Consider the following 17304-nt stretch of genomic DNA (forward strand, 5'->3'; position numbering starts at 1 on the left):
TTCTTTTCTAAAGTGCTGAAAAGTACCTCTAACTTTCTAAAAAGTTCTTAAAAAGTTGAAAAAGTTTTTTTCTGTCTTTCTAAAAAGTTCTGAAAAACTTTTTCTACCTTTTTTCTATCACTTAAACACTTTCTAAAAATGTCTGGCACAGGCCAAACTGTTGATATGTCCAAACTTGCTTATGATCACCTTAGCTGGAAAGAAGCAAGGAGTCTCTGCATAGAAAGAGGTTTAAGTGTAAGGAAGAATCCCTCTAGAGAACTGTTGGTAAATATGCTTGTTGAACAGGATAAGGCCAGAGCTGGCACTCCTGTGGAAAAGTTAGCTGATGGTTCCCACTCTGATTCTGGGGCACCCCTAGCAAAAGATGTGGGAGGGAAACTTCCAAGCCTGCCTCCTAGCAAACCACCTAGCATAGCTGGTACTGATGTAGAGTCACACCATACTGATAGTGTTGTCTCACATCACAGTAAGAGTATCCCTTCTCATCATAGTAGAAGTGCTGTTTCTGTTAGTCAAGCTATTAGGGTGCCATCTGTTAGGGCCAGGTCTCCTTCTGTTCTATCTCAGCATACTTCTGTCTCTAGACATGCCTCACCCACCCACCCTGATGACAGAGTGTTAGAAAGGGAGCTCAATAGATTGAGAGTGGAACAAACCAGACTGAAGCTCAAGAAGCAACAGCTGGATTTGGATAGGCAGTCCTTAGAGGTGGAAAGGGAAAGACAGAAATTGGGTTTAGAGACCCATGGTGGCAGCAGCAGTATTCCCCATAGTCATCCTGCAAAAGAGCATGATTCCAGGAATCTGCACAAGATAGTTCCCCCTTATAAGGAGGGGGATGACATTAACAAGTGGTTTGCTGCACTTGAGAGGGCCTGTGTTGTACAGGATGTCCCTCAAAGGCAGTGGGCTGCTATCCTATGGCTATCATTTAGTGGAAAGGGTAGGGATAGGCTCCTTACTGTGAAAGAAAGTGATGCCAATAATTTTGCAGTTCTTAAGAATGCACTCCTAGATGGTTATGGCTTAACCACTGAACAGTACAGGATGAAGTTCAGAGAAACCAAAAAGGAGTCTTCACAAGACTGGGTAGACTTTGTTGACCATTCAGTGAAGGCCTTGGAGGGGTGGTTACATGACAGTAAAGTGACTGACTATGAAAGCCTATATAACATAATCCTGAGAGAGCATATTCTTAATAATTGTGTGTCTAATTTGTTGCACCAGTATCTAGTGGACTCAGATCTGACCTCTCCCCAAGAATTGGGAAAGAAGGCAGACAAATGGGTCAGAAAAAGAGTGAACAGAAAAGTTCATGCAGGTGGTGACAAGGATGGCAAGAAGAAAGATGGTGAAAAATCTCAAGATAAGCATGGGGATAAGGGTAAAACCAAGGATCCCACTTCAAATCTTAAACACTCTTCAGAGGGTGGGGATAAAACAAATTCTTCCTCTTCTTCTCAACCTGCACACATTAAAAAGCCTTGGTGCTTTGTGTGTAAAAACAGAGGCCATAGGCCAGGGGATAAGTCCTGTCCAGGTAAACCCCCTGAGCCTACCACCACTAATATATCAAGCTCTAGTGCCCCTAGCAGTAGTGGTACTAGTGGTGGGACTGCTGGCAACAGTCAAGTTAAGGGTGTAGTTGGGTTCACTTATGGGTCCATCATAGAAACTGGGGTAGTCAGTCCCAAGACAGTTTCTGTCACACCTAGTGGCATTGGCCGTGCCACACTGGCTGCTTGTCCCCTTACAATGGATAAGTACAGGCAGACAGTTTCAATAAATGGTGTTGAGGCCTTGGCCTACAGGGACACAGCTGCCAGTATCACTTTGGTGACTGAAAACCTAGTGGCTCCTAAACAACACATCATTGGACAACAGTATAAAATTATTGATGTCCATAACTCCACTAAGTTTCTTCCCTTAGCTATAATTCAGTTTAGTTGGGGTGGAGTTACTGGCCCTAAGCAGGTGGTGGTATCACCTAGCTTACCTGTAGATTGTCTCTTAGGTAATGACCTAGAGGCCTCAGGTTGGGCTGATGTAGAGTTTTATGCCCATGCAGCCATGCTGGGCATCCCAGAGGAATTGTTCCCTCTCATTTCTAATGAAATGAAAAAGCAAAGGAGAGAAGGCCTCTCCATCAACAGGTAAAAAGGGTATCACAGTATCCCCTAACCACCCTGCCATTCAGGATACCATTCCTGTGGTGGGAGAAACCTCTCCTGGGGTGGCACCTGTTCCAAGGGAAACATCAGCTGGCATAGCTGTACTCCCTGAGATAGAAGTACCTCTCTGTGGGATAACTAAGATTGGTGAGAAAAAGAGCACCATTTTAGTTAACATGGAGCATCCCTCCAACCCTCCCAGAGAAGCTTTAGTGCAGAAACTCTGCACTGCCTCACAACACTTAGGACAGCATCCCTGCCCTAGTGTGGAGCTCAAAGGACAGCATCCCTGCCCTGCTCCAACCCAAGAGAAACAGCATCCCTGTTCTCTCTTCCAGCCATATGGACAAAGTTTTTGCCCAGCTATGGCTTTTCTGAGACAGCATCCCTGTCTGGCATTTCCATCACTACAAATAGGTTCAGTGGACAATTCCCACTGCTCTAAACTAAAACTTACTGATAGAAACTCTGAAAATACATCTTCACATTGTTGCTTAGCTAAAAAACTTCAAACAGGGTGGTTTACATCCCCACAGGGAAGTAACCATATAGTGGATGATAAAGGGAGTAACCAGTCTATTACAGAGCTACTCTCTACTTATCACCACTTAGACAATAAAGTCTCAACTGGCCAAGGTTAGCCTTATTGTCCTTTGTTTGGGGGGGGGGGTTGTGTGAGAAAGTAGCCTCTTTCTAGCCTTGTTACCCCCACTTTTGGCCTGTTTGTGAGTGTATGTCAGGGTGTTTTCACTGTCTCACTGGGATCCTGCTAGCCAGGGCCCAGTGCTCATAGTGAAAACCGTATGTTTTCAGTATGTTTGTTATGTGTCACTGGGACCCTGCTAGTCAGGACCCCAGTGCTCATAAGTTTGTGACCTATAGGTATGTGTTCCCTGTGTGATGCCTAACTGTCTCACTGAGGCTCTGCTAATCAGAACCTCAGTGGTTATGCTCTCTCATTTCTTTCAAATTGTCACTAACAGGCTAGTGACCAATTTTGCCAATTTACATTGGCATACTGGAACACCCTTATAATTCCCTAGTATATGGTACTGAGGTACCCAGGGTATTGGGGTTCCAGGAGATCCCTATGGGATGCAGCATTTCTTTTGCCACCCATAGGGAGCTATGACAATTCTTACACAGGCCTGCTACTGCAGCCTGAGTGAAATAACGTCCACGTTATTTCACAGCCATTTTACACTGCACTTAAGTAACTTATAAGTCACCTATATGTCACCTATATGTCTAACCTTTACCTGGTAAAGGTTGAGTGCTAAGTTACTTAGTGTGTGGGCACCCTGGCACTAGCCAAGGTGCCTTCACATTGTTCAGGGCCAATTCCCCGGACTTTGTGAGTGCGGGGACACCATTACACGCGTGCACTACATATAGGTCACTACCTATGTGTAGCTTCACAATGGTAACTCCGAATATGGCCATGTAACATGTCTAAGATCATGGAATTGCCCCCTCTATGCCATCCTGGCATTGTTGGTACAATCCCATGATCCCACGGGTCTGTAGCACAGACCCGGGTACTGCCAAACTGCCTTTTCAGGGGTTTCACTGCAGCTGCTGCTGCTGCCAACCCCTCAGACAGGTTTCTGCCCTCCTGGGGTCCAGCCAGGCTTGGCCCAGGAAGGCAGAACAAAGAACTTCCTCAGAGAGAGGGTGTTACACCCTCTCCCTTTGGAAAATGGTGTGAAGGCAGGGGAGGAGTAGCCTCCCCCAGCCTCTGGAAATGCTTTCATGGGCACACATGGTGCCCATTTCTGCATAAGCCAGTGTACACCGGTTCAGGGACCCCTTAGCCCTGCTCTGGCGCGAAACTGGACAAAGGAAAGGGGAGTGACCACTCCCCTGACCTGCACCTCCCCTGGGAGGTGCCCAGAGCTCCTCCAGTGTGCTCCAGACCTCTGCCATCTTGGAAACAGAGGTGCTGCTGGCACACTGGACTGCTCTGAGTGGCCAGTGCCAGCAGGTGACGTCAGAGACTCCTTCTGATAGGCTCCTTCAGGTGTTGCTAGCCTATCCTCTCTCCTAAGTAGCCAAACCCTCTTTTCTGGCTATTTAGGGTCTCTGCTTTGGGGATTTCCTTAGATAACGAATGCAAGAGCTCATCAGATTTCCTCTGCATCTCTCTCTTCACCTTCTGCCAAGGAATCGACTGCTGACCGCGCTGGAAGCCTGCAAAACTGCAACAAAGTAGCGAATACGACTACTGCAACTCTGTAACGCTGATCCTGCCACCTTCTCGACTGTTTTCCTGGTGGTGCATGCTGTGGGGGTAGTCTGCCTCCTCTCTGCACTAGAAGTTCCGAAGAAATCTCCCGTGGGTCGACGGAATCGTCCCCCTGCAACCGCAGGCACCAAAGAACTGCATCACCGGTACCCTGGGTCTCCTCTCAGCACGACGAGCGAGGTCCCTTGAATCCAGCAACTCTGTCCCAGTGACTCCCACAGTCCAGTGACTCTTCAGTCCAAGTTTGGTGGAAGTAAGTCCTTGCCTCCCCACGCCATACTGCATTGCTGGGAACCGCGACTTTTGCAGCTACTCCGGCCTCTGTGCACTTCCGGCGGAAATCCTTCGTGCACAGCCAAGCCTGGGTCCACGGCACTCTAACCTGCATTGTACGACTTTCTAAGTTGTCATCCGGCGACGTGGGACTCCTTTGTGCGACTTTGGGTGAGCACCGTTTCACTCCTCTTTGTAGTGCCTGTTCCGGCACTTCTGCGGGTGCTGCCTGCTTCTGAGAGGGCTCCTTGTCTTGCTGGGCGCCCCCTCTGTCCCCTGACGCAATTGGCGACATCCTGGTCCCTCCTGGTCCACAGCAGCATCCAAAAACCCTAACCGCACGACTTGCAGCTAGCAAGGCTTGTTTGCGGTCTTTCTTCAGGAAAACACTTCTGCACGACTCTCCACGGCGTGGCGCATCCATCCTCCAAAGGGGAAGTCTCTAGTCCTTGTCGTTCCCACAGAATCTTCAGCTTCTACTGTCCAGTAGCAGCTTCTTTGCATCCACAGCTGGCATTTCCTGGGCATCTGCCCATCTCCGACTTGCTTGTGACTTTTGGACTTGGTCTCCTTGTTCCACAGGTACCCTCGTTTGGAAATCCATTGTTGTTGCATTGCTGATTTGTGTCTTTCCTGCAGAATTCCCCTATCACGACTTCTGTGCTCTTTGGGGAACTTTAGTGCACTTTGCACTCCCTTTTCAGGGTTTTGGGGTGGGCTATTTTTCTAACCCTAACTGTTTTCTTACAGTCCCAGCGACCCTCTACAAGGTCACATAGGTTTGGGGTCCATTCGTGGTTCGCATTCCACTTTTGGAGAATATGGTTTGTGTTGCCCCTATCCCTATGTGTCCCCATTGCATCCTATTGTAACTATACATTGTTTGCACTGTTTTCTAATACTATACTGCATATTTTTGGTATTGTGTACATATATCTTGTGTATATTTGCTATCCTCATACTGAGGGTACTCACTGAGATACTTTTGGCATATTGTCATAAAAATAAAGTACCTTTATTTTTAGTATATCTGTGTATTGTGTTTTCTTATGATATTGTGCATATGACACTAGTGGTACTGTAGGAGCTTCACTCGTCTCCTAGTTCAGCCTAAGCTGCTCTGCTAAGCTACCATTATCTATCAGCCTAAGCTGCTAGACACCCTATACACTAATAAGGGATACCTGGGCCTGGTGCAAGGTGTAAGTACCCCTTGGTACTCACTACAAGCCAGTCCAGCCTCCTACAGGAGCCCCAATAATTAGAAAAGGAGAGGGGCTGGAAGGGGTGTGTTAGGGAAACTTAGCCACACCAGTGGGTGGGCTCAGCCAGATGTATCCTAGAAGGAGAGATTTTCTCCATGTTGGATTTTTAAAGAATGTTGCTTTCTGGGACTAATTTTTGCCACACTTTGTAGGAAGTGGTCACCCCAGAGGGTGGCACCCTGCACCCCATTGGTCAGGAGTGCCCCTCCTGCTTCCCAACCCACAGCATGGAAAAAATGGCAGAGCTGCCCAGCAATTTAGATTTCTGCTGGAAGAAGACACTGGGGGGGGGAAGGACTGCCCTTCTGAACCTCTGGTCTCCACCTGAAGGGCTGCACCCACAAGGACTGCACCAGCTGCACACTTTGGGCTCCCCCAGGAAAAGGACCTTGCCTTCCTTCTGCAACTCCAGGACTGGACTTCCTGTAAGCTACAGGTACAAAAGAGCTGACTGGAGCTCCCTGCTGCAAGAAGTGCCCAGCTGAACAGTGGCCATTTGACGATTCTTATCAGGTGCATTATGGGAACTGTAGTCCCAACTTCTAAGGAGCAACTCAGAGCTTTTGGAACCTTGGATCAAGTTTGTGGACACTTTGAGGACCCAGAAAAGACTTCTGGATAAAAAATACAGAAGTTTGGAGATGTTTGGGCAACTTTGTGAAAAAGCTCCATAAGGTGAAGGACCCATTGGTGAGAGTTAAGCTGGCGATGCCAATTCACGACCTGGCATGAATTTCAGGTTCATTCCTCTGAAGCTCCAGAGTTTTTCCCATCTATGAGACTTGCAGGAGTTGACTGGTACCTCATGCTGAGCCAAGCTGATGATATTGCATCACAAGTCTGTCTGAAGAGGGGCCTCGTCTGATGACGAGTAAAAGTTCCAAAAAAAGAGACTAAGGCACATATTTATACTTTTTGCTGAAAAACTGTGCAAATGCAGTTTTGCGGCAAAACGTATTGCACCGTCTTGCGTCATTCCAAAGCACCAGCCTGGTGCTAAATTTATGGAATCTCAAAAGCCAGCACTGAGGCTGGACTAGCGTCAGAAACAATGACGTTAGCCGGGCAGGGGTGGCGGTACGGGTGAACGGATTTTTTTTCAAAAAATTACACTAGGCTGGTTAGAGGCAAAAAAAATGCTGTTAACCAGCCTGCGTCATTTCCTGACATAAAACCATCCATACCACATGACTCCTGTCTTACGAAAGACAGGAGTCATGCCCACCACCCCAATGGCCAGAACAGGGTCCCAGGGTTCCCTGGGCATAGCCATTGCACCCAGTGCCACGCAAGGGGGCCCATGTCAGGGTCCCAATGGCACTTAATTTTTTTTTTAAATATTTACCTATACTTACACTACTTACCTGAGATGGGGTCCCCCAACCTCTGGTGTCCCTTGGGTGTGGGTGGGGGTGTTCCTGGGGCTTGGTGGGGGCATCTATAGGCCCATTCCATGGTGTTAGACCATGGAAATGGGACAACAGGTCCCCTAAGACCTGGTCTGACCCAGGCGTTAAATAATGGTGCAAAGCAAGCTGTGCATCATTATTGAGCCCCTCCTCCCACCCGTGCGTCATTTTAGCACCGGGGATAAATATGGGGCTATGGGGTTAGCACCATTTTTTAGATGGGAACCCCTAGCTTGCATCTCATTGACGCAAGGTAGGTGCATGAATACAAAAAATTGTGCTATCTCCAATAGTTTGACGCTAGACGTGTCTAGCATCAAAATATAAATATGTAGTTACGTTGGCGTCGAATTTGCATCAAACAAATGAAACAAATTCAGCACCAGCATAGTATAAATATGCCCCTAAGTCAGAAGGTAACATTTTGAACGAGACTTACTGCTCAGTGTATTCGACTTGGGCTCCATCGCGGTCAGCCTCAACTTTTGACTTTGCCCTGGTCAAGTGCAGCCAGATGTCCCCGGTTGGCTCTTTTTGGGGCATATTTATACTCTGTTTGCGCCGAACATGCGTCAAAAAGTTTGACACACATTCAGCGCAAACCGTGCACTTTATTTAAACTTTGACACCCGAATCCGCGGATGTCAAAATTACTCTGTGTGCATCATTTTTTGGATGCGGGAAATTGCCTTGCGTTAATGACATGCAAGGTATGCGTTCCCGCCCAAAAAATGACTTTAAGGCCTGTGCACCTTATTTATACACCAGCGTCATTTTGACGCACAGGAGGGGGCGGGCCGTAAAAAATGGCGCACAGCCTGATGTGTGCCGTTTTTTAACGCCTGGGTCAGGGCTGGCGTTAAGGGACCTGTGGGCTCACTTCCATGGTCTCTGACCATGGAAGGAGTCCGGAGGTACCATTCCCTGCCCACAGGGACACCCCCTGCCACCCTCGCCCACCCCTGGAGGACACCCATGGATGGGGGACCCATCCCAGGTAAGTACAGGTAAGTTGAGGTAAGTATTTTATTTTTTTTAAGTGTAACCCTGCCTTCAAACACACCATCTACAAACACTCTTCCCCTCTCCTCACCAATTACACACAACCATACAATCCCCACATTTCACTCCACCACACATATTACCTCTTCCAGTCATCACAACTAATACTAACTCCCCTGACACACACCCATCACCTCTTACACACCTCATACATTCATCTCCAAAACACATCAACACCCCATCTAACACTCAAATTCCACTTACCAGCACTAACTCACATACAAATCCGTCACCAAAAACAACTACACCAATATCCCCTCTCACTATTCCACAAAAACAATACCGACCACAAACATCAGCAACACAAACTTACATTACACTTATCGTCATACCCACTCCCACCGTCAGGACTACACAAAGAATACAAATTCCATCCTATCTCCACCCCTACTTTCTCACTCTTCACAAACACCTACCACAAGCACCCCAACCCAGCAACTTTCATTCACACGCCTCTCCTCCATTGCACAATTTAGAGCCTTACATCATGATCCACATGCTCCTCCACCACCCCTAACCCATACTCCATCCACACTAAACAAACGCAAACAAAATAAAAAACATGGCACTCATAGCAACCTTGCATCCCCTTGTCTGTTACATAATAAAACTACCCTACAAAAAACAGTACACTCCTCATGTCTCTCTCAGCCACCAAGTCCACCACCCACACACACAGACCCAACAAAATGCATCCTTAACCTGCTGGAAAAGGAACACTATATTGAAAAGCAAGACTATTGTGAGCCTCAAACAGTTATCACAACTAGCAACCCTCCTGCTTCAAGCTCACATTATACTACTTACCCTTCTCCTAAACAAAACAACACTACCACTAACACACCTTTTCTAAACTGCCAGCTCATAAATGCTCGATCACTCTCAAAAAACAAGCACAACATCTACGACCTGCTCACAGACACACAACCTGACTTACTATTCATAACTGAATCCTGGTTGGGAGATGACATGGCACCAGTGTTGCACTAAGCCGTTCCTCCGGGCTATCAAACCATCACTCAAAACCGTATAGGCAAGAGAGGAGGTGGACTAGTTATTATATTCAAACAGGCAATGAACCTCAGTAAAACAGACATCTCCATACAAGGTTGTGAAGCCCTCCTTACCAGATGCCACCCTACTCCAACTTCCTCCTGTAACTTTCTCCTCCTTTACAGACCTCAACCTAACAACTCCACATTCCCAGATGCTTTTCTAGACACAGTCTCAAACCTTATTACACTATACTCCAATCTATGCATTCTTGGGAATCTAAACATTTGGTTTGACAAACCCAATATGCCCCATCCAAAAGCTATCACCACTGGCCTAGTCGCATTGAACCTACATCAGATTGTACACAATCCCACACACATCGCTGGTCACATCCTAGATGCCATTTTTGCTAAGCCTGAACTAGTTACTATTCATAGCATCACGCCAATCACTTGGTCAGACCACCATATGATAACTTTCCGACATACAACTCCACAAATCAACACACGACACAACTGCTTACATACATACACCTATCGACCATAGAGCAAACTCAATTTGGATCACTAAGAAACACAGCTAACAGCAAACACAGATCTAGATACAATTAATTCTGTGCCAAAACTTTATGAGTGGCTACAGGAAGCTTTTGATATCCTAATACGACTCAGAAAAACTAAACACAAAAAAAGAAAACCAACACCTTGGAGAAACACAGAACTTAAAAAGATAAAGCAACAAATCAGAAAGTTGCAGCGGACCTGGCTCAAAACAACAACAGTCAAGACAAACTGCAGCTACACAAACTTAACAGGATATACAAATCATCAATCAAAAAAGCTAAAAAAAGATACTACTCAGACAGAATTCAAAATGCTCAATCTACAACCAAGGAATTTTATAAAATTCTCAATGAATTTCGAAAACCTACATGCATGGAAGGAAGTCATCCCACTACTCAAGATTTCACAAACAAATTGGCAACTCACTACACAACCAAGGCAGACACATTGGACTCCTATTTAAAATAGAAGAAAACCATCAGCACCAACCCCTTTCCTAAAATGCCCTTTAAGAATAAACCACCCCAACCTCTACAGTCCTTCAAACAAATATCCCAGGATGAATTTATGGATTTGGTCAAAGCAAGCAGACCTTCTGGTTGCCCTTCTGACCCTTGCCCACCACAAATCTTCAAGAACATTCTTCTATCTACTTCTGCTGCCACACCTGTAAGAAGAATCATCAACAACTCTTTAATTTCAGGAACTTTTCCTGTAGACCTGAAAAAGGCATACATACAACCGTCATTAAAGAAAACAAACCTAGACCCGCAAGACCCCAACAACTACAGACCAATCACAAATGGACCTTTCCTGTGCAAATTGATAGAAAGAGCAGCATTCGCCCAGATGTCACAATTCATTGAAGACAATTCTATACTTTCAGACTTCCAAACTGGATTCCGCCCAGGAAGAAGCACTGAATCGGCACTCATAGGAATCTGGGATGATCTTAAAAACACAGTCGACCCCAATGGAGTTGCTGCACTACTTCTCTTGGACCTCTCGGCTGCCTTTGATACGGTTGACCATGACACCCTAACTCAAAGACTCCACAAAGCCGGCATACAAGGGATTGCTCTCGACTGGATTACTTCCTATCTTCAAAAAAGATCTAATATCATCCAATCGCCTCCCTTCTCGTCCGAACCCTACCTCACAAAAACAGGGGTCCCCCAAGGGTCAATCATCTCACCTTTGTTTTTCAACATCTACATGATATCTTTACCAGAACTGATCAATGATTTCCATGTCACAAGCGGACAAATTAGCACGAACAAGCTTCATCACCTTGAAGACTTTACGACGCATCTTCCCTCACCTCGGATTTCCCCACAAGGTGCAAGCTACTATCTCACTTGTACTATCCAAACTGGATTATGTCAATGGCCTCTACCATGGATCATCTCTATCTGTTATGAAAAAACTACAACGTATCCAGAATTCCGCAGCCAGGCTACTATTACATGTAAAGCCGCAAGCCCACATCTCCCCTGCCTTGAGAGCACTATACTGGTTACCGGTTGCCAGAAGATGTACTTTCAAGCTGCTTTTTATCACCCACAAAGCTATACATGGAACAGGACCACTTTTTATCAGAAAGAAAATTACCAAATACATCCAACAAAGAAATCCGCTCAAGATTGGCACCCCGCCTTAGAACACCACCATACAAGAAAAATACTATAGGTGGTACATCCTTCTCCGTCCAAGCAGCCAAACTATGGAATTCATTACCCCCAACTATAAGAGCCACAGATAACTTTCTTGTCTTCAGAAAACTACTCAAGAGTTGGCTCTTTCCTTCATAAACACCATATTTCAACAACTATGAACTGCATATGCCTATGTTGATAAATATTTTTTCAGATTATGTGTATATTTCTATTTATTTATAGTTTCTTTAGAAAATATGTATCGCTACTATGTCATAACAATAAAATACACACACACACTCTTTAAACCTGTTTGACTAAGTATTTTTTACCCATGGTTCTAATTATGTATTGTATGTGCATATGTGTGTGTATTCATGTGTGTGTGTGTGTGTATATATATATATATATATATATATGTATGTATGTGTCTATTTTGTTTCTGTGCTTGGCATGTTCGTGGATCATTGCATGGCTCCTGGGTGGGTTGTTATACCAGATATCTATGAATTCCTGCTCTCATCTTATCACACTTATCTACTCATCATCTTATGTCATGTCTCTATCAAACTATCCTCCATTCTCACTCTGACTCATCCCAAATCCCTTCTACTACTTTCATCTCCTAAATAACTCTTCCTAAGTTCTTCCCTCCGCTTCCACATCAAACTCACCAAACCTCACTCTACCACTGTGACCTCCCACACAACCCTACTAAATTCTCTTGCATTTATCTCACCCTGCTACTATGCTCTCCCTATCCCTTCCACATACTCTTCCGTCCTCCACCCCCCTTTACTCATCCCAAGCCTTTGGGTTGAGTAAATGAAGGATATACTCCCAATTATCACTTCTGGATTTCTTTCCTCCTCCACCCCTCCATTACTCCAGTCAATCTAACTAACAAACTCTCATATCCACGGCTCAAATTAACTCATAATAATTGTTGGACTTTTGGCCATACGCATGGTCATCCCTAGTCTTTTTGCCTCCTTCCTCCTGGTTTTTCTGACCTCTCGCTGTTGGCTCTAGGACTCTGAGCACTTTATCCCTGCTGACCAGTGCTAAAGTGCAGGTGCTCTCCCATCTAAAGTTGGTATGATTGGCTTATACCTAATTGGCATATTTAATTTACCTATAAGTCCCTTGTACAGTGGTATCTCTATACCCAGGGCCTGTAAATTAAATACTACTAGTGGGCCTGCAGCGCTGCTTGCGCCACCCACTGGAGTAGACTTTCAAACCTGTCTCAGGCCTGCTAGCGCAGGGCCTGTGTGCGCAGTTTTCTGCCACAGGGACCTGGCATCTAAATTTACTTGCCAGGCCCAGAACTCCCCTTTTACTACATGTAAGTCACCCCTAAAGTACGCCCTAGCTAGCCCTATGGGCAGGGTGCCATGTATGTAGAAAGGCAGGACATGTGCCATATTGCATGGCCTGTCCTAGTAGTGATAAACAGCCTAACTTGGTGTCTCACTGCTGTGAGTGCTGCCTTCTCATAGGATTGCATTAGAAATGCCCTGCCTTATGTGTAATGGGTATTGTCTGATTTATGAGGGGTAGCGTAGGCGTGTTTGGTATGGTTGTGATGGTGATAATAAATACTGCTTACTGGTGTGGGTGTATTTTTTATTACTATCACAGAAATGCCACTTCTAGAAAGTGCGCATTTATCTGTGCTTATGACTCTGGTGTTTTGCAGCTTGACTCCAATCCACATCTGGGCAGAGTGACAGTTGGGGCTTTGTGCATACTTTTCAGACAGCCTGTACACAGGGAGGGTGGAGGTGTCACAGAGGTGCATCTACATACTGAATAGTCTTCCTGGGCTGAGAGAAGGGAGAGGCGGGGCACACCTGCATTTGTAAAGACTGTGCCCTGGCCTCACACAATAGGGTCGTTAACACCCCACTGATGTTTGGAGCCTGTGCTGAAAGGAGAGAGGGGGCACTCCCAGAACCAGTTGTAACTGGCTGGAACCTCCTCTCCCTACCACTGTAAAACACTGTAAGAACTGACTATAAGTACAGGGGAATTTTCCCCACAATTTGGAGACTCTTTGTAAGACTTTGGAACTGGACACAATGCTGCTAGAGGGACTCACCAGGAACCGCCATGGATTACTGCTGCTGTGCTGACCTGTGAACTGCTTGGTTCACTTTGAGGAACTGCCTGTGTTCTCCTTGAGCTGGCCTGCTGCTGGGCTCTGCCATCTGTGCTCCTTTTGTTTCTTTTCACTGTTGTCCCCCAGGGGCAGGGTGCTGTGGCCCCTGACCCCTGCAACTATCACAGGAGGAGTGTTCCCTTTGTGGCTGTATGGTGCCTGGAGCCATTCCTTGAGATGGTGGGTATAGCGCCTGGAGGAGCGCCTTCTGTAGGTAATGGGCCCCCGTTTTGGGAGGCACACGCTGACATTTGCTTTGGCAAAATCACCGCCACAACCCGGGCTTAAACGAGGACCTTCGCGCCCTTCCAAGTGTGTTTGTGGTTCTGGAGAATCACCGCCGCGGCCCGGGCGCCGCATCGAGACGGTCGCAGGGACCGTGCTGTTCATTGTGCTCCCGGGGCACTTGCTGGAGTGCAGAGAGGAGCGGGGCCGCTCCTGTCGTGCCCCCGGGTGACGCGCGCTCTGCGGAGCGCCCCCGGGGAACACGCCGGCACCCGCTTCCGAAACTGCCTCCCTCGTGGACGAGGGACGGCAGAGGAGCGGTCCGTGCCCCAAACCAGGTGCAGCTGCCACAGGAAGCCGGCGAGGGACATCAACGGAGGTCCCTGTTTCCGATACTTCCTTTTGGGGCAGCCGCACCGCGGACAAGGGCGGCTGCCCCCTGGCACGCAGGACACAGGGAGGAACGGGAGTTCCCTTCTCCCCGGTCACTGCCCTAGGGGCGCGATCGCCCCCTCTACCCTTAAAACGTATTGGGCGACCTGGGCCCCCCTCAGGAGGGCCGGTGGAGGCCCGGGGGGCCCCCAGTGATCGCGGGCCCCAGGAGGGGCCCCTCAGCAGTCCAGAGGGGGTGCGTGCCGCCCCCCTCTTCCCCAGGACTTTAAGGAGGCCCCCTCATTGCGCAGAGGAGCGCTGGGGGCCCCTTTCTTCTTTGTCTTCGAGGCACGGAAGGTGCCTGCTTCATCATTCCCAGGTATTCCTTAAAACGGACCAATAGAATCATAATTTAAGTTCTTGCTACAGACTTTGTTAATTATGATATATTGCCTACCTGTACTATGATGCTTCTACATATGTGTGCACATGTTCCTTTTATGGACATGACTTGCTAATATGTTTCCCTAACTTGCCATAGGTTTTCTAATGTTCCTACTATGGGCGTTTTATGATATTCTTATGACAAGTGTTCTAATGTGATAACGTGTTTCCTGACTACTGCTTATGTTGCAGAATACTGAGTAACCTGTGTGTTATGTGTGACTACTGCTAGTTTGCAGAGTAACTAATGTGTAACGTTCTGACAACTGCTAAGGTAGCAGGATAGTACTGTTATGTGATGTTGGTCTAATAATTACGTTGTGTACAATACAGTGTATTTTCATATAATCTGGTGTTGTGTTTCCTTTGTGGTGGGGATATTGCGTCACATGTATGTGTGTGTTGTGCAAACGCTTTACGCATTGCCTCCGGGTTAAGCCTGACTGCTCGTGCCAAGCTACCAAGGGGGTGAGCAGGGGTTATCTTGGACGTGTAACTCCCTTGCCCTGACTAGAGTGGGTAAGTTCGGCCTGGCTGAGGTGCATACCCTAGCCAACCAGAAACCCCATTTCTAACAATAATACTAAAACTGTACTCATTATTTCCCGATACTAATCCATCACCAATTCTTGTTGGGTTCCAGAGTAGCGTGCTACTCATCGAAATGCGCTTCGACGCCTCGCCAGGGGTAGTAAGCGCTATATAAATACGATTACAGTACCATACAATAGGGGGGCCTAAATTGGGCCCCCCTACATGCCACTGTGCCCAATGACCATGCCCAGGGGAGAGAAGTCCCCTGGGCATGGCCATTGGGCAAGGGGGCATGACTCCTGTCTTTGCTAAGACAGAAGTCATTTCAATGGGGGTTGTCCCTCAAAAAATGGCGCAAGTCCAGTTTGAGGCATGATTTTTGCCTCAAACCTGACTTGCACCATTTTTTTATGCACAACGCCCATTTTCCCCTACGCCGGCGGTGCCTGGTTTGAGTCATTTTTTTTTACTCTGACCAGTTCGCAGCACCGTCTAACGTCATTCCTTAAATAAGGCGTCCGCATGGCGAGTTGGAATGGCGTTAGCCGGATGTTGGACTTTTTTGCTTATGCAGGGTTATCCCCAATCTTTTTGCCTCCTGCCTCCTATTTTTTCTAACCTGTTGTTGTTGACTTTTGAACTCTGAGCACTTTACCACTGCTAACCAGTGCTAAAGTGCATATGCTCTCTGTGTTAATTGTATGTGATTGGTTTATCCATGATTGGCATATTTGATTTACTAGTAAGTCCCTAGTAAAGTGCACTAGAGGTGCCAGGGCCTGTAAATCAAATGCTACTAGTGGGCCTGCAGCACTGGTTGTGCAACCCACATAAGTAGCTCTGTAATCATGTCTCAGACCTGCCATTGCAGTGTCTGTGTGTGCAGTTTTAACTGTAAATTTGACTTGGCAAGTGTACCCACTTGCCAGGCCTAAACCTACCTTCATCTTACATGTAAGGCACCCCTAAGGTAGGCCCTAGGTAGCACCAAGGGCAGGGTGCAGTGTATGGTTAAGGTAGGACATATAGTAATGAGTTTTATATGTCCTGACAATGAAATATTGCTAAATTCGTTTTTCACTGTTGCAAGGCCTGTCCCTCTCATAGTTTAACATGGGGGCTACCTTTAAATCTGATTAAAGTATAGATTCCCTTTGGGAGCGGATGCACATGTGGAGTTTGGGGTCTCTGAGCTCACAATTTAAAAATACATCTTTTAGTAAAGTTGATTTTAAGATTGTGCTTTTGAAAATGCCACTTTTAGAAAGTGAGCATTTTCTTGCTTATACCATTTCTGTGACTCTGCCTGTTTTTGGATTCCCTGTCTGGGTCAGTTTGACAGTTGGGCTGGTTGCACCTCACACTAGACAGTGACACAAAGGGAGCTGGGGTGTAGTCTGCATTTCCTGATGAGCCATCTGTGCTAAGAGGGAGGGGAAGAGTGGTCACTTACACCTGATAGGGCTGTTCCTGTCCTCACACAATGCCGTCTCTGACCCCCTAGTGAGTGTCTGGGGCCTGGCCAGAGAAGGGCAGGATTTCACATTCAAAAGAGACTTTACTTTGAAGTAGGCCTACTTCAAAGGAGAAATTGGGTATAAGAAGGGCTCCCAAAACCACAGACTTTAGAACACTTCTGGAAACAAGATAAACCTCTGCCTGGAGAAGAGCTGAAGAGCTGAGGAGAAGTGCTGCCCTGCCTGTGACTGTGCTTTGTGGAGCTATCCTGCAGTTGCTGCTTCTGCCAGAGTAAGAGGGCAAAGACTGGACTTTGTGTGCCTTCCATCTTGTGAAGAAATCTCCAAGGGCTTGATTTAGAGCTTGCCTCCTGTTGTTTGAAGTCTCAGGGACAGCAAGGACTTCTCTCTGCCAGCCCCTGAAGTCTCTGAAGAGACTCCTGCTCTGGCAAGTGGTGCCCTATCC

This window comes from Pleurodeles waltl, chromosome 3_1 (assembly GCF_031143425.1).
Source record: "Pleurodeles waltl isolate 20211129_DDA chromosome 3_1, aPleWal1.hap1.20221129, whole genome shotgun sequence".
Lineage (NCBI taxonomy): Eukaryota > Metazoa > Chordata > Amphibia > Caudata > Salamandridae > Pleurodeles > Pleurodeles waltl.